At 43.0% G+C, this 27,745-nt stretch overlaps 2 long non-coding RNA genes across 3 annotated transcripts in view; one reads left to right on the top strand and one right to left on the bottom strand.

Moving 5' to 3' along the window:
- The first annotated feature begins 12,617 nt into the window (after nt 1-12,617).
- LOC309648459 lies at nt 12,618-19,387 on the top strand. Its single transcript, XR_014256670.1, has 2 exons — nt 12,618-15,696; nt 16,029-19,387. It is a non-coding gene; the product is annotated as an uncharacterized lncRNA (long non-coding RNA).
- Nucleotides 19,388-21,190: 1,803 nt separating this feature from the next.
- The window catches only part of LOC309648458, a 42,383-nt gene continuing 35,828 nt past the window's right edge, over nt 21,191-27,745 (bottom strand). For both annotated transcript variants that reach the window (XR_014256668.1, XR_014256669.1), the window contains one exon: nt 21,191-27,587. This is a non-coding gene — a long non-coding RNA (uncharacterized lncRNA). The remainder of the gene's footprint in view (nt 27,588-27,745) is intronic.

The raw sequence follows: 27,745 nt of genomic DNA, 5'->3' as shown, positions 1-27,745 counted from the left end.
TCAAGGGACCAGCTTTCAAAGAAAGGAAAGGGGAGTTTCTCTCTCGGGGCTGAAGGCGGGGAATCACGGGCAGTTGCCAAAGAAGGGGATGTTTTCCCTCCTCTTGTCAAGAGGTTGATGATGCCCTATCCTTCTGTCCTTCTACAACACTGGCAATGCATGGGAAGCTCCCAGATCAAATCCTCTTTCCCCCAAACTTCCTTCTTCTTTTATTTAAATTAATTTTTGTTTATTAAAAAATACGTAAAGGTGGAAACAACCCAAGTGTCCATCGATGGATGAATGGAAAAACAAAATGTGATAGACACACACACACATTGGAATATTATTCACCTTGAAAAGGAAGAAAATTGTGACATATGCTACAACATGGATGAACCTTGAGGACATTATGCTAAGTGAAATAAGCCAGTCACAAAAAGAAAAATACTGTATGATTCCTAGAGGTATCTGTGAGGTACCTAGAGGTAGTCAAATTCATAGGGATCAAAAGTAGAATGCTGGTTGCCAGGGGCTGGGGGAGGAGGGAATGGGGAGTTATTGTTTGATGGGACAGAGTTTCACTTTGGGAAGATGAAAAAGTTCTGGAGATGGAATGTGGTGATGGTAGCACAACAATGTGAATATACTTAATGTCACTGAACTGTACACTTTAAAACAATTTAAATGGTAAAGCTTATGTTATGTATATATTACCTCTATAAAAATACACTTAATTACATGTAAATGTGGATTTACAGAAATGCATAGCTTATATTTGGAAAGATATACAAACAATCCATTACATTAGTTGCCCTTAAGGAGGGAAACGGGGTAGTGGATGGGGGCAGCTGCTCAGAGGAGGAAAGACTTACTTTCCACCCAATACCTTTTTGAATGATTTGAAATTTTTTTCCATATGCATGACTGACCAATTCAAAAAGATAAAATTTTAAATTCATGCAGCCAAAAAAAGGGTAGACTGAAAAGTAATTTTCTCACCTCTGACCTCCCAACCACACTTCATTTCCCCTTCTCAGAGGCAAACGAGCTTAATGATTTCTTATTTTTCCTTCAGAAACAGTCTATGCAAGCACATATATAAAGGCATTCCTTTGAAAGAAATGGGAGAAAGGAAGGAATGAGGAAGGGTTCTTTCCAATGGCCGTCTGGTTTTTCACTGGACCTACCAAGCTTCATAGAGCTGGTCCCCTTATTGATGGATGTTTTGGGGTTTTCCGGTCTTTTGCATTTACATAAAAATGCCGAAATAACCTTCCCTGAGCATACTCACGAGGGAGAATGCAACTGGTGAATAAATTCCTAGAAGTAGTGTCTGGGCTTTTGCTTCCACTGAGAGGCAAAGAGAAAGCCCCTGCCCTGAACAGCTGCCTCAGAGCTTCCCCTTTTCAGCAAAGGCGAGGGGCCCCAGGAGAGAGCTGCACGTGGGGCTGTGAGGACCACGCCAGGCTCCTGATTTCTGAGCAGCTAGGAGCCAAAGTTTTCTGGGGGACATCCTGCCATCCATCTACTTGGCAGGGAGGAGATCAGCACCCCAAGGTTGTCCCACAAATGGGAGGAAGGATGAGCACTTTTATCTGAGGGCCTGGAGTGGCAGGCTGACAAACCTGGGCCTTTGTGAGCAAAGAGAATTGGTTAAGAGCCCGGCCAAGAGGCAGCTGAGTCCAGACCACCACTTGGGCCAGACGAGTGGAGTGGGAGGCAACAGGGAAATCCTGGGATGGAGAGAGAGGGGTGGGGAGGGAGAAGTAAAAGACTTTGGGGTTAATTGGCCACAGTGGCAACCACTACAGTAATAGGAGGAAGAAGAAAGAGGAGGAGGAAGGGGAGATGAAGAAGAAGAAGAAGAAAAGACGACAGCAGCCCATTGGTACTTACTGAGCACCAGAGTGCCAGATGTACTGTGTCTTGTGTTTTACACCAACTGTCTCATCATCTTCCCACAGCAACACTTAGAAGGGGCCACCATCATTATCCTCATTTCTCAGATAAGGAAACTGAGACTTAGATTCCACAGCCAGTGAGTGGTGGAGCCTGAATCTGCGCTCAGGTCTGATGCCAGAGTCCAGGTGCGCAGTAACCACTCATTGTTGCAGCCATGATCAGACTAGGAATAGAGGCACCTGTGAGAGTAACAGCCCCGTTAGACGGGCTCGTTAGATGGCCTGAGAGTCCATCTCAGGTGGGTGCAGCCGGGGTTACTGTAAGTCCCCTCAGATGAGGAACCAAGGCTCAGAGAGTGGAAGTCATCTGCTGGGACCACACTGGATTTGATCCTAGGTTTTTTGGTTTTGTTTTGTTTTTTGGCCGCGCTGCATGCAGGATCTTAGTTCTCTGACCGGGGATCGAACACACGCCCCCTGGAGTGGAAGCACAGAGTCTTAACCATTGGACCACCAGGGAAGTCCCTGGTTTTGTTTTTTAATTGAGATATAATTCACATACTATGAAATTCACCCTTGTAAAGGATATATATAATTCAGTGGTTTTTAATATATTCACAAGGTGTATATCCATTTCTGCTATCTAAATCCAAAACATTTTCATCACCTCAAAAAGAAACACAGTACCCATTAGCAGTCGCTTTCCATTTCCCCCTCTCCCCAGACCCTGACAACCACTAGTCTACTTTCTGTCTCTATGAGTTTGCCTTTTGTGGACATTTCATATAGACAGAATCATGCAATGGGTGGAATTGTGTGTCTTCCTTTCACTTAACCTGTTTTCAAGGTTCATCCATGTTGTGGCATGTATCAGTACTTCATTCTTTTTTATGACTGAATAATATTTCCTTATGGATATATCATATTCTGTTTATCCATTTATCCACTGATGGCCATTTGAGTTGTTTCTACCTTTTGGCTGTTATGAGTAATGCTGCTATAAACATCTGTGTACAGATTTTTCTGTGAACATATGTTTTCAACTCTTTTGAGTATATAAGTAGGGATAGAATTTCTAGGTCATACGATAATTCTATGTTTAACTTTTTGAGGACCTGCCAGACTATTTCCAAGGAGGATCTACCATTTTATGTTCCCATCAACAATGTATGAGGGTTCCCATTTTTCAGTTTTCTTGCCAACTCTTGTTCTTGTCTGCCTTTTTGGTTATAGCCATCCTGGTGAGTATGAAGTGGGATGTCATTGTGGTTTTCATTCACATTTTCCTAATGACTAATGATGTTGAGCATCTTATATGCGTATTGGCCATTTGTACATCTTCTTCAGAAAAATGTCTATTCATATCCTTTGCCCATTTTTAAATTGGGTTGCTTATATTTTTGTTGTTGTGTTGTAGCAGTTTTTTACGTATCCTGATATTAGATCCTTATTTTCTCCCATTCTTTGGCCTTTTTTAAAATAATTAATTAATTAATTAATTAATTTTTATTTTTGGCGGTGTTGGGTCTTTGTTGCCGCGTGCGGGCTTTCTCTAGTTGTGGCGCTCGGGGGCTACTCTTCGTTTATGTGTGTGGGCTTCTCATCGCGATGGCTTCTCTTGTTGCGGAGCACGGGTTCTAGGTGTGCGGGCTTCAGTAGTCGTGGCATGCGGGCTCAGTAGTTGTGGCTCGCGGGCTCTAGAGCTCAGGCTCAGTAGTTGTGGTGCACGGTCTTAGTTGCTCCGCGGCATGTGGGGTCTTCCCAGACCAGGGCTTGAACCCGTGTCCCCTGCATTGGCAGGCGGATTCTTAACCACTGTATCACCAGGGAAGTCCCTGGCTTGTCTTTTTACTTTATTGATAGTGTTCTTTGGAGCCCAAAAGTTTTAAATTTTGATGACATCAATTTATTTTTTCTTTGGTTACTTGTGCCTTAGGTGTCATATCTAAGAAACCATTGCCTAAGCCAAGGGCATGAAGATTTATCCTTATGTTTTCTTCTAAGAGTTTTATAGTTTTAGCTCTTACATTTCCATTTTTGATTCAATTGGGGGTAATTTTTGTATCTTATGTGAGGTAGGGGTCCAACTTCATTCTTTTGCATGTGGCTATCCAGTCCCAGCATCATTTGCTGAAAAGACCCTTCTTTCTCCATTGAATTGTCTTGGCACCCTTGTTGAAAATCAATTGCCCCTAAATGTATGATGTCATTTCTGGACTCTCAGTTCTAATCCACTGATCTGTTTATCCACCCTTGTGCCAGTACTACACTGTTTTGATTACCATACTTTATAATAATACACTCAGGTTTTTTTTTTTTTTTCAAGTGAAATCTTTCAAACATACAGAAAATTAAAATAAATCTGAGAACTCACAACCTAGATTTAACAGCAGTTGATATTTTGCTGTGTTTTGGTTCAGCTTTTTTTTTTTTTCATTAAGAAGTAAAATAAAAAAATATATATATATATATAAAAAAAAAAAAAGAAGTAAAATAGTTTAGATACAACCAAAGCTATCTTACTCCTACCGCCACCCATTTCCCCTCCCTCTGTCTCCGTGGGTAACCACAAAACCATCACTCTGAAGCTGCTGGGGGTCTTTCCTTGGATACCATTATCCTATTATAGCCTCATAATATATTATAGCATTGTTTTGTGGGTCTTAATATTTTATGTAAGTAGCATCGTACTGAATGTAACCTTTTACAACTTGCTTATTTCATTCAAGTTTATGTTCATAAGATTTTTTTCCATGTTGATCCATGTGGATCTAGTACATTCATTTTCACTGTTGTGAAAATGAACTAGTTCTATTTTGAACTAATCTATTGTTTATTTATCCATTCCCCTGGCAACTGACATTTAGGTTGTTTCCAGATGTTGACTGTTACTGAGAGTTCTGTAATGAATGGACATCCTTGCCTGTGTCTTCCTGTTCTCTTCATCTTTTTGCTCACTTTTTTGCTCTAAGCTGGGTTCTCCCCTGAGGATTCTGCTTCCCCTGTGGATTCTGCTTCCCTTGCAGCTTTCTTAGCAGTCGCTGTTCTCTCCCTGAGGACCATCACACCACAAGACTGGGATAGGATAGGCATCCTCTTTGCTATTCATAGCTACTTCCAAGCCAGCCATTCTTCCTCTCTTCTCCCTAAAACCCCAAGATTCTTTGACATGCATGTCACCAGACTCTCCATCCATTACCCACCCCTTGTTGCAGCCATGTACACCCCTAGACACTCCCTCTCCTTCACTGATAATTTTAGCTCCCAGCTCATAGTCATTCCCTCTAGCATGATTCTTTCACAGTCATGGTGATTTCAACAACCAGCCTCTCAGTTCCATGACCATCTCTCCCCCAAAAAACTTATCCTCCACCTACCTCAGCCCCTCACTTCCAAGGTCACATCTTGACCATATCATTACCAGTACCTGCAGTTGCATAATCTCAGTTTCACACACCCCACTCTCTAACTACCATCATCTCTCAGCCCAGCTCATCATTTTGAGTACCCAATTTCAACTATCCTTCCACCGTACTCAAACTGATCCTATCTCTTTTCCCCACTCAGGTCCTTGCTTCTCTCCTAATTCAACTCAACTTCCCTGGTCTTTCATTACAAGCATCATTTACCTATACCTTCAACTCTCTTGCCCAAATAACTTCAACTCCCATTCTTGCTACCTCCTGACAAATCCAAGACCAGGTGGAAACCCAACTCTTCACCCACTGCGCCTGCACCAGTGCAGCTGAACATGGCTGGAGAGAAGTATCCAGTCATGCTAACTGAAAATTCAAGATCACTGATCTCTTGAGGTCCTTCCATGCTGCCCCAAAGTCCTGCTACATTTTCCTGGCTTGTTTGCTTTCCCATTCTCCTACACTATTTCATTCTTTCTTCTCTCCACTCAAACCTTTGACCCCTTTTCCTTGATCCTCACTCTCAACTGATGACCCTGATTCCTATTTCCCTGAGAAAAGAGAAGTTACCAGAAGAGCACACCCGCCTGCAACTACTGCATCTACCCATGGACATGCATCTTCCTTTCTCCTGACTAATCCCCTCTCCTACTCAAGGACACTCCTCCTCAGTTCTCCCATTCTTTCCTGCATCATCAATTTCCCCCTCTCTACTCTATCATTCTCATCTGCGTGCAACATACCATTATTTCCCCCATCTTAAGAAAACAGTGCCTTGACCACACATCCACCTCCAAATACTGCACTTTTATAGTAAGACTCAAAAGAATAGTCTATACTTGCTGTCTCCAATTCCCCTTGTCCTAGGCTCTCCATTCCCATTCTGATTCCAAAGATTCCTTTGGAATTCCCTGTGATGGCAGATTCATGAGAGGAAGATCCACTTCAGAGAGGGGAGGGGGAGATGAAGCTCTGGAGCACACTGTATTTTGAAGGTATGGACAGAGACATAAGAAAATATATTTGGTTTATGGGGGATGGAGAAATTGTTAAACACGTGAAGGATATAAAATGTCTTTTGTGGTTAAAAGAAAACCTGTTGGAATTAGGTAAACTAACATGTATTAGATGATGGAACACTAGATGCTGTAACAAACAAACCCCAAATTACATAATGGCTCAGACATGATAAAAGTTGACTTCCCACCACACAGAGTCCAAAATGGGTATTCCTGATTAATGGGGCAGCTCTTCTCTTAGTGATGATTCAGGGACCCAGGCTCCTTCCATCTGTGGCTCTACTATTGTTAACAGGTTACTGTGCTCATCTGCAGGAAGCCAAGGAAGGGAAAATAGAGCAGGGCATGAAGCATGGGAGGATTTTATGGTCCAGGCCTGGATGTTGGGGGGCATCAGCTCTGCTAACATTCCATTGACCAGAATTCAGACACTTAACCACAGGGAAGGCTGAGAAACTATCTAGCTGACTGCCCAAGAAGAAAAGGAAACAGGCTCGATGAAGAGTCAGCTAGTCTTTGCAAATGATGGAAGTCCTCCAAGGGCTTCCAGTGAGCAGGCAAGAAAAAGATGATTCATCCTCCAGCATCTTATCCTGAATGAATAGCTTGCTCTGGCCTGGATTCGGAGAGGAAGTCCCATTGTAAAACCACATTTGCTTTTTTCTAGGAAGAAATCCCTTCGAAAAGCAAACAATCCTAACATTCCATTTATCTCTTCTGCCATTTGATATGTTTTGTGGGTTTCCAGTTTGGTTTTTCAGTGTTCCATAAAAACAAGAGGTACCTTAAAGCCTGTAGGGTGTGACTAGCGTGGCTATACCCTAAGACTGGGACTCTGGCATGGCTCCACTTCCAACTGGCAGCAAGAGCTTGCCTACCAAGCCTCATGCTCCTGGGGCTCAGGATCCAACTCTGTGAAACGGGGATTAGTAACGCTTGCCACTGCCATGTTGTTGGGGAATCAAAGATCTGCTCGTTCTCTGCTCCAAATGATCCTCACAACAGCCCTTTGGAGTTGAAAGGGCATGAATGGCCATTGCTCATTTCACAGATGGGGAAAGTCTGAGCTGGAAAGGTGACATGACTGGCCCAGGAAAACCCCAATTCACAGTCCCTAGATAAGAGGTGGTGGCTTGTGATTTGTTCTCCCTGATGCCTGGTGATCTGTTCAAAGAGGGGGGACTACAGAGAAGTAGAGGGGTAACTAAGGGCATCTGGAATCCCCAGGAGCCTTCAGGTAGGAGGATGACCTAAATTAATATTGACTCCCTGGTCAATAGCTGTCTGTTTGAGGAAAGGATCCTCCAGGAGGAACCATGAAGGAAAGAGACCCTCCTTTTGCATTCTTTTATTCTGAGCTCCAGGTAGTTACTGCCCCAGGTATGCTGTATTTACTGCATGGGTCTGTACCCCTTATCTGAAAAGGGAGAATGATTTAAAAAAATAAGTGACAAAATGTTAACCAGGAATCAGAGTGATGGGAATACAGGAATTCTTCATACTATTTTTGCAAGATTGCTGTAAGTTTGAAATTACTTCAAAACAAAAAGTAAAAAATAAATCAGAAGATTATAAGCACCTAGAAGCCCCCTCATGACCTCTTCCAATCACTACCTCCTCAAGGGAAGCCACAATTCTGACTCCTAATATCTAGACCAGTTTTTCTATTTGAATCATGTAGAAATCATTCTTTTGTGTCTGACTTCTTTCATTCAAAACTGTGTTTATGAGATTCAGCCATGTTGTTGCCTTTTTTCAGCTCTCTCATTCTCATTCCTTTATAGCATTCTATTGTAAGAATTTATTATATAGGGGTGGGACTTCCAGAATGACTGAGAACCTCTGAAAATGCTCACCCGAAAAGTACAATGATAAAACTATGCAAAATGGCCAAAAGCAACCATTTAAAACTGGAAATTTATCAAAATCATATGTGGTAGGCAGAATAATGGCCTCCCAAAGATGTTCATGTCCTAATCCCTGGAACCTCTGAATATGCTGTTATATGGCAAGGGGGAATTAAGACTGAGGATGGAATTAAGCTTGTTAATCAGCTGACCATAAAATAAAGAGACAATCCTGAGTTATCTGTGTAGGTCCAGCGTAATTGCAATGGTTCCTTAAATGTGGAAGAGGGAAGCAGTGTAAGAAGGACTTGACTGGTCATTACTGGCTTTGAAGATGGAAGAGGACCACAAGCCATGGAATGCGGGCAGCCTCTAGAAGCTGGAAAAGGCAAAGAAATGGATTCTCCTCTAGGGCCTCCAGAAGGAAGGCAGCCTTGTTAACACCTTGATTTTAATGAGACCCATTTTATATTTCTGACCCACAGAACTGTAAGATAATACATTTTTATAATTTTAAGCCACTAAGTTTGTGATAATTTGATATAGAAGCAATAGAAAACTAATACATCATACAAGAAATTGAGAAATGTTTACTCAAGGAAATCTACTGAACCCTAGTAAGAAGAGTATGAATCTGTGGTGTTCAGCCTGAGGCTATGCCCATCTATCTCCTCCCCTCAGCTTCATAGTATAGAACGGGGTGGCTTTATTGGCTCAGAGTGCAGAAAATTCCATGCCCAGAGGAATTGGTTTGAAAACTTATTACAAAGTTATAATAATCAAAACACAAAACAATGTGGTTCTGGCATTAAGATAGACAGGTAGACCAATGGAATAAAATAGAGAACTCAGAAATAAACCATCACTTTTTATGGTCAAATAATTTTCAAACAAGCATGCCAAAACCATTCAATGGGAGAAAGGACAGTCTCTTCAATAGTGTTGAGAAAACTGGGTATTCACATGCAAAAGAATGAATTTGGACCCTTACCTTATACCAGACATGGAAATTAACTCAAAATGGATCAAAACCCTAAATGTAAGACCTAAAACTATAAAACTCTTAGAAGCAAACATGGGATGAAAGCTCACGACATTGGATTTGGAAAAGATTTCCTGAATGTGTCACTGAAAGCACAAAAGTGAAAACAGATAAACTGGATTACATCAAAATGTAAAACTTCTGGGCTTCCCTGGTGGCACAGTGGTTGAGAATCTGCCTGCCAATGCAGGGGACACGGGTTCGAGCCCTGGTCTGGGAAGATCCCACATGCCGCGGAGCAACTAGGCCCGTGAGCCACAATTATTGAGCCTGCGCGTCTGGAGCCTGTGCTCCACAACAAGAGAGGCCGCGATAATGAAAGGCCCACGCACCGCGATGAAGAGTGGCCCCCATTTGCCACAACTAGAGAAAGCCCTCGCACAGAAACGAAGACCCAACACAGCCATAAATAAATAAATAAACCCAAAAAGTTAAAAAAAAAAAGTAAGACTTCTGTGGATGAAAGGACACAATCAATAGAGTTAAAAGGCAACCTAGGGAATGGGAGAAGATATTTGCAAATCATATATCTGATAAGGGTTTAATATCCAGAATATATAAGAAACTCCTACAAATCAACAACAAAAAAACAAATAACCTGATTAAAAATGGGCAAAGGACTTGAATAGGCATTTCCCCAAGGAAGATATACAAATGGCCAACAAGCATATAAAAAGATACTCAGCATCACTAATCATTAGGGAAATACAAACCAAGACCACAATGAGGTATCACCTCACATCCATTAGAATGGCTAGTATTAAAAACGAACAAACAAATAACCAAAAATACCCCAGAAAATAACAAGGATATGGAGAAACTGAAACCCTGTGCATTGCTTGTAGGAATGTAAAAATGATGCAGCTGCCATCAAAACGGCATGGTGGTTCCTCAAAAAATTAAAAATAGAACTACAGTGTGGTCCAGAAGTTTCACTTCTGGGTATATACCCAAAAGAATTGAGAGGAGGATTTCTAAGAGATAGCAGCACACCAGATTCATAGCTGCATAGTAGTCAAGAGGTGGCAGAAACCCAATTGTCTAGTGGCAGAAGAATAGATAAACAAAATGTGGTGTATATATAAAATGGAACATTTTTAGCCTTAAAAAGGAATGAACTTACGACATGTGCTATAACATGGATGAATCTTTTTTTTTTTTTTTTTTTTGGCTGCGTTGAGTCTTTGTTGCTGCACGTGGGCATTCTCTAGTTGCGGCGAGCAGGGGCTACTCTTCGTTGTGGTGCACAGGCTTCTCATTGCAGTGGTTGTGGCGCAGTGGTTAAGAATCCACTTGCCAATGCAGGGGACACGGGCTCGAGCCCTGGTCTGGGAAGATCCCACATGCTGCGGAGCAACTAAGCCTGTGCGCCACAACTACTGAGCCTGCACTCTAGAGCCCACGAGCCACAACTGCTGAGCCCGCGTGCTGCAACTACTGAAGCCTGCGTGCCTAGAGCCCGTGCTCCACAACAAGAGAAGCCACCACAATGAGAAGCCTGCGCACAGCAGAGAAGAGTAGCCCCCGCTCACCGCAACTAGAGAAAGCCTGCACGCAGCAACAAAGACCCAGTGCAGCCAAAAATAAATAAATAAAATTTAAAAATAAATTTTAAAAAAATCATGATAAAAGTGTACTGTTGGGGTTATGACATACAAAGATGTAATATATGTAACAGTAATAGCATGAAGGAGGGAGGTGAGTTATACTGGTGTAAGGAAAGTACACTAGATGTTACCCTGAATTCACAGGAAGAAATGAAGACTACCAGAAATCATAAATATGTAAGTTAATTTAAAACCATTATAAGTATGTATTTTCTCTTTTCTTCTCTTAACTTCTTTTAAAGGCATAAGACTATGTAAAGAAATAATTATAACACTATACTGTTAGGTTTATAACACATAGACATATATATGACAATTATAGCACAAAGGAGGGGGGAGATTCACAACTAGACACATCACAGTAAAACTGTAGAAAGACAAAGAAGGAATCTTGAGAGTAGCAAGAGAAAAACAATTCATCTCATACATATGATCCTCTAAGATTAACAGCTGACTTCTCATCAGAAATCATGGATGCCAGAAGGCAGAAGGATAACACATTCAAAGTACTGAAAGAAAAAGACTGTCAACCAAGAATTCCCTGTCCAGCAAAGCTATCCTTCAAAAACAAATTAGAAATAAAAGCATTCCTATATAAACAAAAACAGTGAATTTGTCACTAGCAGACGTGCCCTACAAGAAATACTAAAATGAATTCTGCAAACTGAAATAAAAGAACCTAAGACAGTAAGTCAAATCCACAAAAGAAATAAAGAGCACCAGTAAAGATAAGTACACAGATAAATATAAAAGACAGTATAATTTTTTTTTGTTTATAACTCTTTTCTTCTCTCATCTGATTTAGAAAACTGCATGAAGCAATAATTGTCAAACTGGGTTGATAGATTTAAAATGTATAAAGATGTAATTTATATGAAAATAATAGCACGAAGGAGAGGGGAGGGATTGAAGCAAAGGTTTTGTGTATTACTGAAATTAAATTGATAGTAATGCAAATTAGATGCTTCTAAATTAAGATGTTAATTGTACTCCCCAGGGGAAATACTAAGAAATAGAAATATATTTTTAAATAATATATAAAAAACAAATAGAAAAATGACAGACACAACTCCTACCTTTTCAGTAATTACACTGAAATCAAATGGATTAAATTCTCCAATTAAAAGCAGAGTATGAGGGACTTCCCTGGTGGCACAGTGGTTAAGTATCCGCCTGCCAATGCAGGGAACACGGGTTCGAGCCCTGGTCCGGGAAGATCCCACTTGCCGCGGAGCAACTAAGCCCGTACACCACAACTACTGAGCCTGTGCTCTAGAGCCCGCGAGCCACAACTACTGAGCCTGTGTGCCACAACTACTGAAGCCCGCACGCCTAGAGCCTGTGCTCCTCAACAAGAGAAGCCACAACAAAGAGTAGCCCCTGCTCGCCACAGCTAGAGAAAGCCCGCATGCAACAATGAAAACCCAACGCAGCCACAAATTAAATAAACAAATAAATAAATTTAGGGCTTCCCTGGTGGTGCAGTGGTTAAGAGTCTGCCTGCCAGTGCAGGGGACACGGGTTCAAGCCCTGGTCTGGGAAGATCCCACATGCCGCGGAGCAACTAGGCCCGTGAGCCACAACTACTGAGCCTGCGCGTCTGGAGCCTGTGCTCCGCAACAAGAGAGGCCGCGATAGTGAGAGGCCCGCGCACCGCGATGAAGAGTGGCCCCTGCTTGCCGCAACTAGAGAAAGCCCTCACACAGAAACGAAGACCCAACACAGCCATAAATAAATAAAATAAATTAAAAAAAAAAAAAGTAAAAACTTAATATTTAAAAAAAAAAAAAAAAAAAAAAGCAGAGTATGAAGAATGGATTTTTAAAAACATGATCCCACTATGTTATGTCTACAAGAGACACACTTGTGAGCCAAAGATACATATAGGTTGAAAGTAAAAGGATGAAAAAGATATATCATGCAAATAGAGATATAAATGCAAAAGAGAACTAGGGTATCTATATTAATATCAGGTAAAATAGACTTTAAGACAAAATTTGTTACTAAAGTCAAATAAGGATATTCTATAGTGATAAAAGTGTCAATCAATCAGGAAGACAACCATTATAAACATATATTCACCTAACAGTACTCCAAAATACATGAATCAACAATTGACAGAATCCAAGGGATAATTCAACAATCATAGAGACTTCAATGTCCCATTTTCAATAATTAATATAAATAGGTAGAAGATCAATAAGAATATAGAAGACTTGAACAACACTATTAAAAAAACCAGACCTTACCGACATCTATAGAACATTCTAACCCAACGATAGCAGAATAAACATTCTTCTCAAGTGTACATAGGACATTCTTCAGGATATACCATATGTTAAGCCATAAAACAAGCCTCAATAAATTTTAAAAAACTGAAATGATCCAAAGTATGTTTTCCAACCACAATTGAATAAAATAACAGAAGGAATTTTTGGAAATTCAGAAATATATGAAAATTAAACAACAAACTCCTAAATAACCAGTAAGTAAAAAAGAGATCACAGATGAAATTAGAAAGTACTTTGAGCTGAATGAAAACAAAAACACAAAACATCAAAACTTAGGGGATACAGTTAAGACAGTGCATAGAGGGAAATTTACAGCTCTAAATGCCTATATTTAAAAGGGAGAACGATCTCAAATAACCTAAACTTCTATCATGAGAAACTAATTTAAAAAAAGATCAAAGTAAATCCAAAGCAAGCTGCAGGGATGAAATAGTACAGATTAAAGTGGAAATAAATAGAAAAACAACAGAGAAAATCAACGAAACCGAAGGTCGGTTCTTTGAAAATATTAACAAAACTGACAAACCTTTAGTTAGACTGACTAAGGAGAAAAGAATACACAAATTAACAAAATCAGGAATGAAACAGGAGATATTACTACCTAGAAAATATTATGAGCAACTGTATGACCACAAATTAGATAAACTAGATGAAATGGACAAATTCCTAGAAAGACAAAAACTACCAAAACTGACTAAGAAAGAAATAGGAAGTCTGAACAGATATATAACAAGCCAAAAGATTGGATTAGTAATCAAAATTTTCCCACAAAGAAGAGGCCAGGCCCAGATAGCTTCACTAGAGAATTCTGACAAAAGTTTAAGGAGGAATTAACACCAATCCTTCTCAAACTCTTCCAAAAATAGGAGGGAATACTTCCCAATTTATTCTATTGAGATAGGCTGGGACTTGGGACCCAGCACCTGGGACCCTTCACTGGAGTGCTTGCACCTGGATAAATGTCTACTCGAGAATACAAAGAAACTATAAGGGACTAAAAATAACTGCATGCATGTGCGGGTAGGGCAAATTATGAATAAGATACAAAAAGGCCAAAACCAGCTGCCATTTCTGAGGTGCCAAGAGCAAAAGCTCTGTGTGATCCCTGCACACAGCACCACCAAGGGGGTGGGCAGCCCACCTAAGCCATCCCTCCAGCCCAACCCACCAATCCACCCCTTACACTCACCCCATTTAAGGAATCAGCCTGATCTCCTCAGAGAGCAAGCAAGGGCACCTGTTTCTTGTTTTCACTCCCTCCTGCTGCAGCCAGAGCCCAATGAAGCCTTGCCTGAATTTCTCATCTGGCCTCTTATCAATTTCTATTGATTGAAGACTCCAAGTACCTGGGTCAGTAATACTGTGAGGCCAATATTACTCTGATACCAAAACCAGAAAAAGAGATCACAAAAAAGAAAACTAAGGAAAACAAAAACAAAAACAAACAAACAAAACTAGGAAAACCAACATACCTTATGAATCTAAATGCAAAAATTCTATTAAATAAAAAATTAGCCAACCAAAATCCAGCAAAATACAAAAAGGATTAACTATGATCAAGTGGAATTTATCTCAGGAATACATGGTTAGTTTAACATACAAAAAACAATCAATGCAATACACCATATTAATAGAATAAAGGACAAAAAACACATGATCATCTCAACAGACCCAGAAGAAGAATTTGACAAAATCCCATACCCTTTAATGATAAAAAATACTCAACTAACTAAAAATGGAAAGGAACTTTCTCAATCTGATAAAGGGCATCTATGAAAAACCCACAGCCAACACATACTTAATGGTGAAAAACCAAATGCTTTCCCCCTGAGATCCGGAACAAGACAAGGATTTCTGCTCTAGTCACTTTAAGTCAATATTTTATTGGAGCAACAAAGAGAAATAAGAGGCATCCATACCGAAAGGGAAGAAGTAAACTATCCCTATTGGCACATGTCATGATCCTATGTACAGAAAATTCTCAGGGGATTACAAAAGCAAAAACAAAAACAAATAAACAAACAGAACCACAAAACCCTAGTAGAAACAACAGTAGTACAGTTGATTGCAGAGTAGAAGATCAATATACAAAAATCACCTGTATTTCTGTACACTTATGAACAATCCAAAAATGAACAGCTCCATTCACAACAGTATCAAAAGAATAAAATACTTTGGAGTAAGTTTAACAAATGTGGGGCAAGATTTGAAAAGTGAAAATTATGTCTTTGCCAAGAGTAATAGAAATCTAAATAAACAGAGACATTCTGTGTCTATGGATTGGAAGACTCATTATCTACAGGAAATTCTCTTCTATTTGATCAACAGATCCAACTCGATCCTTATCAAAATCCAAGCAAGTGGGGGGGGATGAACTGGGAGATTGGGATTGACATATATACACTAATATGTATAAAATAGATAACTAATGAGAACCTGCTGTATAGTACAGGGAACTCCACTTTGCTGTACAGTAGAAACTAACACAACATTGTAAAACAACTATACCCCAATTAAAAAAAAAAAATCCAAGCAAGTCTTTTTCTTTTCCACAGAGATTGACTAGCTGTTTCTAAAGTTTATATTAAAAGGCAAAGGGCCGGGCTTCCCTGGTGGCGCAGTGGTTGAGAATCTGCCTGCTAATGCAGGGGACACGGGTTTGAGCCCTGGTTTGGGAAGATCCCACATGCCGCGGAGCAACTAGGCCCGTGTGCCACAACTACTGAGCCTGCGCGTCTGGAGCCTGTGCTCCGCAACAAGAGAGGCCGCAATAGTGAGAGGCCCGCGCACCGCGATGAAGAGTGGCCCCCGCTTGCTGCAACTAGAGAAAGCCCTCGTACAGAAATGAAGACCCAACACAGCCAAAAATAAATAAATAAACAAATGTGGGGTTTAAAAAAATTAAAAAAAAAAAAAAAAAAAGGCAAAGGGCCTAGAATAACAAAAACAATCTTGAAAAAGAATAACAAAGTTAGAGGATGTAACTTCCCAATTTCAAAACTTACTATAAACTACAGTAATAAAGAGAATGTGGGACTGAATAAGGATAGACGTATAGATCAACGACACAGAAATAAACCCTTACATTTACGGTTAATTGATTTGCAACCAAGGAGCCAAGAGACAGCGAGATAGCTACACACAAAAGAATGAAGTTGGACCCCCTACATCACAGCGTTCACAACATTTAACTCAAAATGGATCAGAGACCTAAATGTAGAGTTAAAACTATAAAACTCTTAGGACGAAATCTTTGTGACCTTGGATTAGGCAAAGCTTTTGTCACCGGCAAAGCCCACTGGGGTCCAGGGAAAAATAAGATTGAATCTAGGTGATAAGGTCTAATTTCTTCTTTGATTAGTCTACTTTCCCTTGCCTGTAGGGGACCAGGTACAGAGGCCTTGCACCTAATACCACGGATTAGAGTTTCCATCGCAGAACCACTAAGCCCAGCACCCCAGCTTGGCAGGGCCGTGTGCAGGGACGCTGCACCTGGCACTGCGATCTGGAGCGTGAGCAACACGCCTGCGCCAGACCTGCAAGAACCCCGCCCCCTCTCCACTTGACAAGAACCCTGTAAAGCGGCCCCGCCCACGGCCTTGAGGGAGGCGGGTAGCGCGTACTCTAGAGCCAGAGCTTGCACCTGTCCATTCTTTGATTTGACCAAAGAATCAAACTTTCCTTTGCTTTAAAACCAAACTTGGGGCTTCCCTGGTGGCGCGGTGGTTGAGAATCCGCCTGCCAATGCAGGGGACACGGGTTCGAGCCCTGGTCTGGGAAGATCCCACGTGCCGCGGAGCAGCTGGGCCCGTGAGCCACAACTACTGAGCCTGCGCGTCTGGAGCCTGCGCTCCGCAACAAGAGAGGCCGCGATAGTGAGAGGCCCGCGCACCGCGATGAAGAGTGGCTCCCGCTTGCCACAACTAGAGAAAACCCTCGCACAGAAACGAAGACCCAGCACAGCCATAAATAAATAAATAAATAAATGAAAATGAAAAAAAAAAAAAGATTCAGACAATCCAAAACAGAACATGAAGTCCCCTTCACCATGACCTCCCCTGCCCAGCTTTTGACAAACACAAATTTTTGCTTTAATGTAGTCTAATTTAACGATTTTTTTTCTTATGGTTAGCATTTTTTGATATCCCCAGTTGAGATCTCCTATATCTAGGTCATGAAGATATTTTCTTGTTTTCTTCTAAAGTATTTATTGTTTTACCTCTCATGTTTAGATCAACAATCAATCTGAAATTGATTTTATATATGTAGTTTGAGATACAGGGTCAATATTCCTTTTTTTTTTCCATTTAGATAATTGATTGATACGACATGTTTGGGTTTTTTGCTTGTTTGTTTGTTTTGCTTTTTAAGCACAGCAGCTCTATAGTAAGTCTTGAATCTGATGGGCTAGTTGTTCAACTTTGCTTTCCTTCCTCAAGATTGCTTTGGCCATTCTTAGCCTTCTGCCTCTCCAAAGAAATTTTAGAATCTGCATGTAATAAAAACTATCCTGGGAACAAACAATCCTAAAATTTGTATGGGACTACAAAAGACCTTAAATAGCCAAAACAACCTTGAGAAAGAAGAGCAAAGCTGAAGGCATTATGATCCTTGATTTCAAACCACATTACAGGGACTTCCCTGGTGGTCCAGTGCTTGAGACTCCATGCTTCCACTGCAGGGGGCACGGTTCAATCCCTGGCCAGGGAACTAAGGTCCCCCATGCTGCACGGCCAAAAAAAGACAAAAACAAAAACAAAAAAAACACATTACGAAGAATGAAGTCTTGCCTTGAGGACCTCATGCTAAGTGAAATAAGTTAGACAGAGAAAGACAAATACTGTTAAATGTCACTTACATGTGGAATTAAAAATAAAAAACAAGTTTATGAATACAGGGAACTGGTTGCCAGAGGTGGCAGGTAAGGGTGGGCAAAATGGGTAAAGGGGGTCAAAAGGTACAAACTTCCAGTTATAAAATCAAAAGTCATGGGGATCCAATGTACAGCATGACTATAGTTAATAACACTGTATTGCATATTTGAAAGCTGCTAAGAGAGTCAATCAAACTTAAAAGTTCTCATCACACATACCAAAAAATTATAACTATGCATGGTGACAGAAGATGTTAACTAGATTTATTGTGGTGATCATTTCACAATATATACAAATATTGAATCATTATGTTCTACACCTGAAATATAATGCTGTATGTTAATTATACATCAATACATTTTTTTAATTTTAAAAAATTAGTTTATTATTAAACGGTTAGAGAAGAAAATGTCTCAAATGATTATGGAAAAACATTATTACAATAACATTAAAAAAGAAAAAACAAAAAAATAATAATTTGCAAGTAAATTGTAGACATCGTGACACTCTAATCTTTTTTTTTTTAATACTCAGTGAGTCATGCATGCAATGATTATATAACAAACCTGTAGCACTATTGTTTCCAAGGTTACCTTGAAGCTGCAAAAAGCCTAGCTTTCAAACAGGAAAAGGAGGTATCTTCCTTTCTGTGTCCTTATGAAGACTCTTCCCACGTTAGATTTATATAGATGTTTCTCACAAGCTACATGAAAGAAATTTTAGGCACAGCGTTCTTTCAGTGAAAGGAAGCTATAGTCATTGGGTCAGGCATGCAGTGAATTGTATAACAGACCTGTAGCACTAGTGTTTTTAAAGCTGCTTTGAAGGTGGGAAAAGCCTAGCTTTCAAACAGGGACAGGATGTATCTTCCTTTCCATCTGCATGTAAAGGCTTCTTCCTGCATTAGATACATAGATGTTTGTTACACGCTATATGAAAGAAATTTTAGGTAGAGTATTCTTTCAGTGAGAGGAAGTTATACTCAATGATGACACTACATTCTTAAATATTTCAAACATGTATCTTTCTTTCAAGAATAAAGACATTCTATACATGTGCAAAAAAAAAAAACTGGGATTTTTTTCTACTGGAATTGCCTTAAATCTATAGATCAATTTGAAGAAATGAGGAGTAGACTCTTTATAATCCTGAGTCTTTCAATCTATGGCCATGGTATAGTCCTCCATTCATTTAGCTTTCCTGTAAATTTTTTTCAAAAATAGTTTGTGGTTTTCAATGTAGAGGTCTTGTACAACTTTTATTAGATTTCTTTCTAGGTTTCAAATTATTTATGGTACTGTATAACATTTTAAATTTTCCATTAAAAATTTTTAATCATCTCATCTTTAAATTTAAGTATCTATTTGTATGTTGCTTGTTTATCGAAATATAATTAACCTTTGAATTAACCTTGGATGCAGAAACCATGCTAAATGTCCTTATCAATTCCAAGAGCTAGTGTGTAGATTCTTTTGGAAAGTTCTCTGTACTCAATCATGTCATGAGTAATGATGGCTTTTTTTTTTCCTTTCTAATTCTTATACCTTTTATTTCTTGACTTATTGCACTGGCTACCATTCTAGTACAATGTTAAAGAGAAGTGGTGAGAGTGATCTAAATCACTTGTCCAGTATACTATCCTAATTGTAGTAAAAAGGGGAACTGGGGCTATATGTACATATATGCTTAAAACCTTTGGATCTTTCTGGAAAGATATACTAAAAACTGGTAACCTATCACTAAGGCAGCAAGTGTTGGGACCAGGGGTTAAATCTAGAGCCAATGGTAGCCACCCCAGACCTGCCCCAGGCATGCTCTGGAATGGAGGAATAACCTGTCTCATCAGATTTTAAAGCCCACAGAGCAGAATCACAGTCAAATTCTCACACCAGGAAGAGAGGCCCAAATGGGATGCAGGAATGGGGGCTTTCATCATTGTTTAGAAGGGAAAGTGGCCCAGAGAAAAGACTCTTCCCTCTAACTATGTTTTCTGGGCATTTCATGGTCCTGCTTTCCTACTGCTTTCTCTTGGGACTTTTCATCAGCCTCACAGAAACTCTCAAATCACAAATCAACATTAAAGTTATTGTTGAAGAAACAGGCAAGAGTAGTTACCTCTGGGAAAAGTAACTGGGGGTCAGGGGACAGGGAGAGAGGTTTGTTTTTTACTGTTATACCATGTACGTGTGTTATGGACTGAATGTTTGTGTCCCCCCAAAATTCATATGCTAAAATCTAATCCCCAGTGTGATGTTGGAGGCAGGGCCTTAGGGAGATACTTAGGTTCTGAGGGTGGAGCCCACATGAATGGGATGAGCGTCCTTATAAGAAGAAGCCTGAAAGCTAGTTCACTCCCTTTTTCCACCATGGGAGGATACAATAAGTCAGCAGTCTACAGCCCGGAAGAGGGTCCTCACCAGAATGGACCATGCTGGCACCATGATCTTGCACTTTCAGCCTCTAAAACTGTAAGAAATAAACTTCTGTTGTTGGTAAGCCACCCGGTTCACATTATTTTGTGACAGCAGCCCAGCTGACTAAGATAACATGTAATACTGATTCAAAAACAAATTTAGTATTTATTTACCTTATAATAAATAACTCAATTAGATGTTAAATCACTCAGTTGGAAAGCCGAATTTTGGGAAAACACCCCTCTCGGAGAGTGTGGGGCTGTCAGCCCCTCTCCCCAAACCCCGCTGTGCTTCTGACATGGAGAAGAGAGGGGCACAGAAGCCAAGACCTCCTTGGCTTCTGCGGGACACCAGTGAGCAGGGGCCACAGCAGTGAGGGATGTGAGGACGGAGTGCCACGGCTGACCTAGGGAGGCTGAGCAGCCACGGAAAAAGACCCAGAGACCCAAAGAGAAGCTGAAGCACAAAGATGGCAGAGTGCCTGGCACAGGAAACAGGAGTTCCTGTTCCTGAGTGGGGAGGACCCCCAAGGCATCCTTAGAGACACACCCATCTCCTCAAGTCCTGTCTCCTGTGTGTCCCTATGACATATCCCCACCCCAGAAGTCATGAGCATGTCCTGTTCCTCCAAGACACTGGCTCAGGTGGGGCTCTTCCATCGACCCTTGACCATACCCCCCGCCGGCTGGTCAAGGTGGGCTGCTGACTCCGGAGGCCTCCCGCCTGCCCCAGACCAGAGGAGGGGGCTGAACTGCTCCAGGCAGCCCCAGGGCTGCCCTGCCCTCCCCGGCTGTTCCCCACCCCAGTTGTTTCTGGACATTCCATGTCCCTGCCTGGGAGGCCCAGGCAAATTCTTTCTGTGTTTACGAATGGCCGTAAATCTGTGACCTCCCTCTGCAGCTGACCAGTCCCGTAAGAGTTTTCCGGAGCCCTTAGGCAAGAGGGCCCCTGTGTGGGGTGGGGGGGGGGGGTGTCTCTCTGCTCCATCTGGAGCAGCCCCCCTTCCTATACTCCCACCTTCCCAGAGGATCCCCTCCTCTCTCATGTCCTAACCCCTGCGGCTGGATCCCAATCGACAGCTGGGACTTTCCAAAAGCTCCACTAGGCCTATTCCCAGAATCTCCCCCTCTCCAGGCCACCCATCAGGGATCTTGAAGACTGGGTGAGGTGAGGAGAAGGTTTCTTGGAGCCCCAAAGAGCAAGATGGAGCCAAGAACAGAGGAAAGAGCACTGGACCACCACACTGAAATTCTCCCTGAACCCAATTGCAGCGTTGTTAATAGAAGTTGAGAATACATGCCTCACTCTCTTTTATGTGGATTAATTTATTTAATCCTCACAATAACGCTTTGAGGTGGGTACTACTGTTTTCCCCATTTTACAGAGACGGAAACAGGCACCAGGACTTTAGAATGCTTGCCAAGGTCCACAGCTCTAAGTGACAGAGCCAGGATTCAAACCTAAGTAGTTTGATTCCAAAATCTCGGCCTTCAACTCATACATTCTACTGCCTCTCAGAGTCCCTGGGCACGATCCCACCTCTGAGCTTTTGGTCATGCTGTTCCCTCCTTCTGGAATGCTTCCTCCCTTCTCCACCTGTCAAAACGTACCCTTCCATGCCCACACAGTGCTTTCCCTGATATGTTCCCTATCCTCCTCTCTCCCCCACTAGACAGAATTGCACGGCACCCTCCTCTGGGCCACCAGGCTGCCGCTTCCTTCCACCATGGGGTGGACATGCCACAAGGTCTTTGCCCAGTCATGACGTCACTCCCCACTGAGCCATGAACATTTCCAGGCAGGGCGTGGGCTTTGTCCATCTTGATGTCGCCAGCCTCACACACAACAGACCTCTCCAAGAGTTGTTCAATGTCCCAGATAGGGCTGGCCTCAGCCTCCGACTTTCTGCGGGACTTTGGATAAATCACTGCCCTTCTCTGGTCTCTCTCAGGAGTGAGATTTTCCTCTGTTCCTCAGCTGCTGAAAGCCCCATCTCTCCCTGCCAGATAAATCACCTGGGGACCTTTTCTCCACACTCTATGGTAGAGAGACCGGGAGCTGCTAGTTGGGTCAGCCCAAGGTTCTGGGATCTCAGGCTGGACTTGTCCCAGAGGAAAGTCTGAGTCACCTTCCTGCCTACGGATGGAGCCTGGCTGCTTTCTCTTGGGTGATGAAGGGCCAGGAAATGTCCAGACCCCTCCATCCAAACCCCCACTCCTCTTGTCCAGGCCCGGGGAGAAGGGTCATCCAGGTACAACACCCCACTGATAATAATAACTGTTACTAGGTATCATACAACACCGCCCCCCATTCATTCACAGTGCTGCGTAGTCCCAAGCCTGGGAGGCAGAGCACTAGGATGGTTAGGACAACAGGCTGGGGTCGTGCCAGAGCTTCAGCTCCAGGGCTTCCACACCTTCTGAGCCTCAGTTCTCCCATCTGTAAAATGGGTCAAGTGCCTTTCCTCAATGGGTCGTCGCTGTGAAGAAAATATGCGTGAGCCGCACAGTGCCTGGCACGTAGCTACGGCTCAACGCCTGGCTTAGACCACTGTATGGATCAGAAGATCTGTGAGCAACCTGCGGGCAAACTGCAGGTGTTCTATTCACCTCCCTGCCCCCAGCACCCTGTACATGATAAATATCCAAAAGACCGAAGGAAATGTTCCCTTTTCTGCTCTGCCCTGGTGGCTGTGTGTCTTTGGGCAATCTGCTTTTCCTCTCTGGGCCCAGCCTCTTTGTCTGGGGGTTGATGTAAAGCTGTCTAGGCTTACACTTGAATATCAACACCCAAGGGAGTGGTAGGTCACATTAGGGACCGTGCGGTCGGCAGAGCAGGCCTGGTATGATTTCTGTCTCCAATGCTAACTAGCTGTGTAACACAGGGTACTTCCTTGACCTCCCTAAGCCTCAGTTTCCTTATCTGTAAAACGCGTAAAATGTGTCCAGTTTCTCCCTTCCCCTCAGTGTTGTTTTGAAACTTCAATGCATGAAGACTGCTTGGCACAGACCCAGAACATCGTAAATGCTCAATTAATTAAAGATTATTTGAGTGAAAGGAGGAAGTGGTGGGGACCGGGGAAGGATGGTTGTAAATCACGAGTTGTGGGAACCTAGAAAGACAGCAACAAATTCCAGCTGGTGAGGCGTAGAGAGGAGCTCCTTGGGAAAGATGAACCTGGAGGCCCAGAGAGGGAAGGTGACCTACCCAATGCTACACAGCTGTTGTGGCAGTACTGGAAGGGGGCTCAGTAGATTTGGTCCCAGTTTGGGCTGGGAGGCAGCGATCTGTGACAGGGGCAGGCACTGTCTCACAGATGACAACCGGGGAAGGCGGGTGCTGTTTTCTAGTGTGTACTTGGGAAGCTGTGATTTCCTCTCTTCCTTCTGAGAACCAAGGGCTCTTAAACACATCTTGGTAAGCTCTATTTCACTCAGTGAATTTGTTTAAAATAATATCTCTGAGTGGAAACAGTTCATCCCTGATGATTTCACCCTCCAACTTGAGGAACGCTCCCCAGACTGTGAGGCAAGACGGGGTTCTAGAGCTCTCTGGGCCTCAATTTCCCCTTCTGTAAAATGACCAGATTCTATAGGCATTCGTGTACTCTTGCAAACAACCACCAAGATATATTGTTAAATGGTGGGGTCGGGGGAGGAATGGAGCAGAGTGTGTAGGAAACTACAGCATCAGGAGGGGAAGGAGGGGAAATACCTATACATAGCTGCTTGTACGTGCAAAGATGTCCTGGAGGGCTGCATGAGGAACTGGGAACAGGGAGTGCCTCTGGGGAAGGAAACTGGGGTCAGGGATGAGAGGAAAGTGCTTCACTGCTTATTCTTTTGTACCTTTTGAAAGTCAAGTTATGTAAATGTCATGCCTGTTAAAAAATTTTTTAAATATGTAAAAAAAATAATTAAGTTTTGGAAGCCAGCATTTTGGGATTTTTAAAAATTATATAACAGTGACTGCAGTTTTTATTTCATTTTCACATACTGCGGTTCGAAGAAGAAAATCTCCAGTGGCAGGCTCTCTGGCCAGAGACTTCCTGATACTAGTGAGAGGAGGAAGCAGGAGCACAAAGAGGAAAAAAGGATTTGGTTCCAAAATTCAGACCTTACTTTGAAAGGTACAAAATGAAAAGTGAAATCCTTCCCTTTCCCTCCCCAGACATAACCTCTGATAATAGCTTTTTGTGATTCATTGTGGGGAGGAGGAGGACCTAAAAAAATAAAAATAAAAGGAGAGAAAAGAAAACAGACGTTGTGAAAGGCAAGTTTCCATTTAATTTAACCCTTAAGTCTGTTTCTGCAGGCGATTTTGTCCCGTTTCTCCGGGCACCGGGCTGGGACCGATTCTTCTTGGCCAAGAACGCAAGTTTGAAGGCTTCCGAGAAGCAGCATTCCTGTCTCCTCCAAGTTAGGCAGTGACATCCCTAGCTGGCTCCTGGGGAGAGGAAGGCCACCCAGAGCCTGCCTGGTCTGAGGATCTGACCCTGGCAAATAACCTCACACCCAGCCGTGTCCACCACGGTCATCTGTCAGCAGAACCACAAGCATCTCCCCAGCCAGACTGAGAAAGGTGGTAAAGGTTTCCAGAGCACAGATGCCTTTTCCTAACATCTCCACCATAAAAATCATACACGCTCTTGGTAAGAAATTCCAAGAGCACAGAGAATGGAAACTCTTTTCTCATTTCCTCTCCCCAGAGGGAGCTGAGTTACCTTGGCATCCGCCCAGAGTGGTCTGTAGGTCAGCCCTGGGAGGCAGTGAGGGTAACGATGCCCATTCTACAGAGGAGGAAACTGAGGCTTGGAAAGAAGGAGAGACTATTGAGGACACAGCTGAAACGTGGCAAAGTTGGGACTTGAACTTGGCTCTCCTGCCCTCAAGTCTACAAATGTCCACAAGTTTCCAATGGTGTAAGCTCTAAATGGCTCCATCCCGAGTTTATAGTGCTTCTTTGCCCCATCCCTTGTCACGCGTACACACAAAACACATTCACATGCAGCACACACACATGACTAACTCAGCCACACAAAAATGCCCCACATACGTATACACACACTGGCCCGGTGGGGTGCCCACACTCCCACAGACACACATCCATCTCTAAACCAGCATACACACTCACCCGTTTAATCACACATGTGCACACTTCAGACACACACACATCCTCACTCCCAGAGACACACGCTTCTACACACCCACAGACACAGACACTGGGACATGCCCTGTCCCCACCCAGCTCCCCTCCTACCCTCTGTCAGAGCCTACCCCTCAGAGAGGCCACAGTCTCCCGCTCAGCTGGGCTGTCCACAGAAGCTCTGCCCTCTCTGCCCAATTGAATTCCAGCTGCTGTCTTCTAGACCACATTTTGTGCCAGCAGATGCCACCTGTCCCCAGCCACAGCTGGGCCCCCCACCTCCCCACCCTTCCCCTCCTGGCCAAGATTCTAAGGCAGCAGAATTCTAAGGCTCCTGTTCTCCCCTTGCAGCCCCGGTGCCTCATGGAATTTTGGTGAAGAACCTCGTGGTTCACCACTCCCACCTCCTGAGGTTTACATGCACAGATATCTTGAAGGGGACCTTGGCTGGGAGATAAAAACCCCAACCCTAGGTGGAAGCCCAGCCCTAACCCTCACTCCAACCCCGGTGATCTTCGTCTTCTCCAGTTGCTCCATTTGTAGAATGTTTCCAAATCCCTTGCCTCAGTTTCCCCCAATAGTCCTCATGCAATAAGGAAGAACCTTTGTATTTGAAGTTAATCACCAAAGGGATGTTGCCTATAAGCTTAAAGTATACATAATGGCCCACCTCTGGGAACCCTGCCTCCCAGAAAATGAGTGGTAAGCTAAAACACCTTTGTTTAGCTCGCAGGAACCATCCTGACCAGGCCCACCTGTGAATGACTGCGGGGAGGGAGAAATTAACACCACCCCTCCAGAGTCTGGCTGGAACCAGGACTTTACCCCTTCCCCTTTTGGTATAAAAGAAGCCTGAGTTCTAACTTGAGGAAGATGGTTCTTTGGGACACTAGTCCCCCAACTTCTCCGTCTGCTGGCTTTCCAAATAAAGTCATTATCCCTTCCCACAACAGCTCGTCTCTTAATTTATTGGCCTGTCAGGTGGTGAGCAGTATGATGAGCTCAGACTCAGTAACACTCAAGAGGATGGAAACCTGTACATTCAGTCTGACTCGAAGCTCTCCTATAAATGTGGCTTCTTAACGCACCAGAGACTGGGATGAACCTCGTGAAAACGCCCTCCTTCTCCCACACCTACTTGGGGTCCTCAGGGCTGGGGCAGAGTGGGCACTCAACCAGGAGGCTGAGTAGGAAGGTGGAGAGAGGAAGGTTCCTCTCTTCTGTAGCCTGATGTTAACTAGGAGAGACTTGCTTCCCCTGAAATGTAATCTTGAAGATTAGAGCACAAGGACTGAGGTCCTTATTTGGGGTGCTGTAAATATCTGGGGGGGTTAAACTCTGAATTTAGGATTCATTTGCTCAATTAACAAATATTTCCAGGGTGCCTACCTACAAGATGCCAGGTGCTGGGGATCAGTGGTGAATGAATCAGTGGTGCTGGGGATCAGTGGCGATTCTCAGTGGCCTGAGAATCTCACACACACACACACACACACACACACTCACGTGTGCCATGCTGAGGGCTCTGGTGCAGACAGGGGAGCTGACCCAGGCTGGAGGCCAGCTTCCCCAGGAAGGGGTTGTCCAATGGACAGCTAAGGGCTGTAAAGACGCTGAGGCCCTTCAGCAACGCAAACTTTTTGTGACCGCCTGATGTAGAAAAATATTGCATCAGACTCTGTCTCATTTTTGTGGGGAGCTTGATAAATCAAGATACTTGCTCTATATCTCTGTGGAAATCTTTGGAGAACAAACGAGACGTCAGTAATGCTCTTTTTTTTCAGAATGAAAAGTAATTTTCATGGCTTTTTTTCTTTTGCATTGCAAAAGGTGAATTGGGGGGACATGGCTCCCCCAGGACGTCTCTGGCTGGGGGACAGAGCACCCTGATTTCGTACTACTCAGTGATGCCCTACTGGGACTCAGTGAGTCCACCTGTCACCTTTCCAGGCCCCTGCTGGCATGTCCTCTGTTGAGTTCCAAGGACATGAGTATGTTTTCTAGGAGCTGGATGCCGGCAGCCACAGAAAGGGACTGCAGGAAACAGGCCTAGAGAAAACAGAAAGCATTAGGCATAATCGAAAGATCAGAGGGAAACTGGGAGCTATTTGAGGATGAGAGAATTTCCAAAGGAAATGCTGAAACTCTGAGTGGCTCCGTGCTGGTGGGAAAGGCCTGCAGATTCTGGCTCCTGTCCCTCCCCAGAA

Source organism: Balaenoptera physalus, assembly GCF_965194825.1.
Source record: "Balaenoptera physalus genome assembly, chromosome: 19".
In the NCBI taxonomy this organism is placed as follows: Eukaryota; Metazoa; Chordata; class Mammalia; order Artiodactyla; family Balaenopteridae; genus Balaenoptera; species Balaenoptera physalus.
This window is presented reverse-complemented; position numbering and strand designations above follow the sequence as displayed.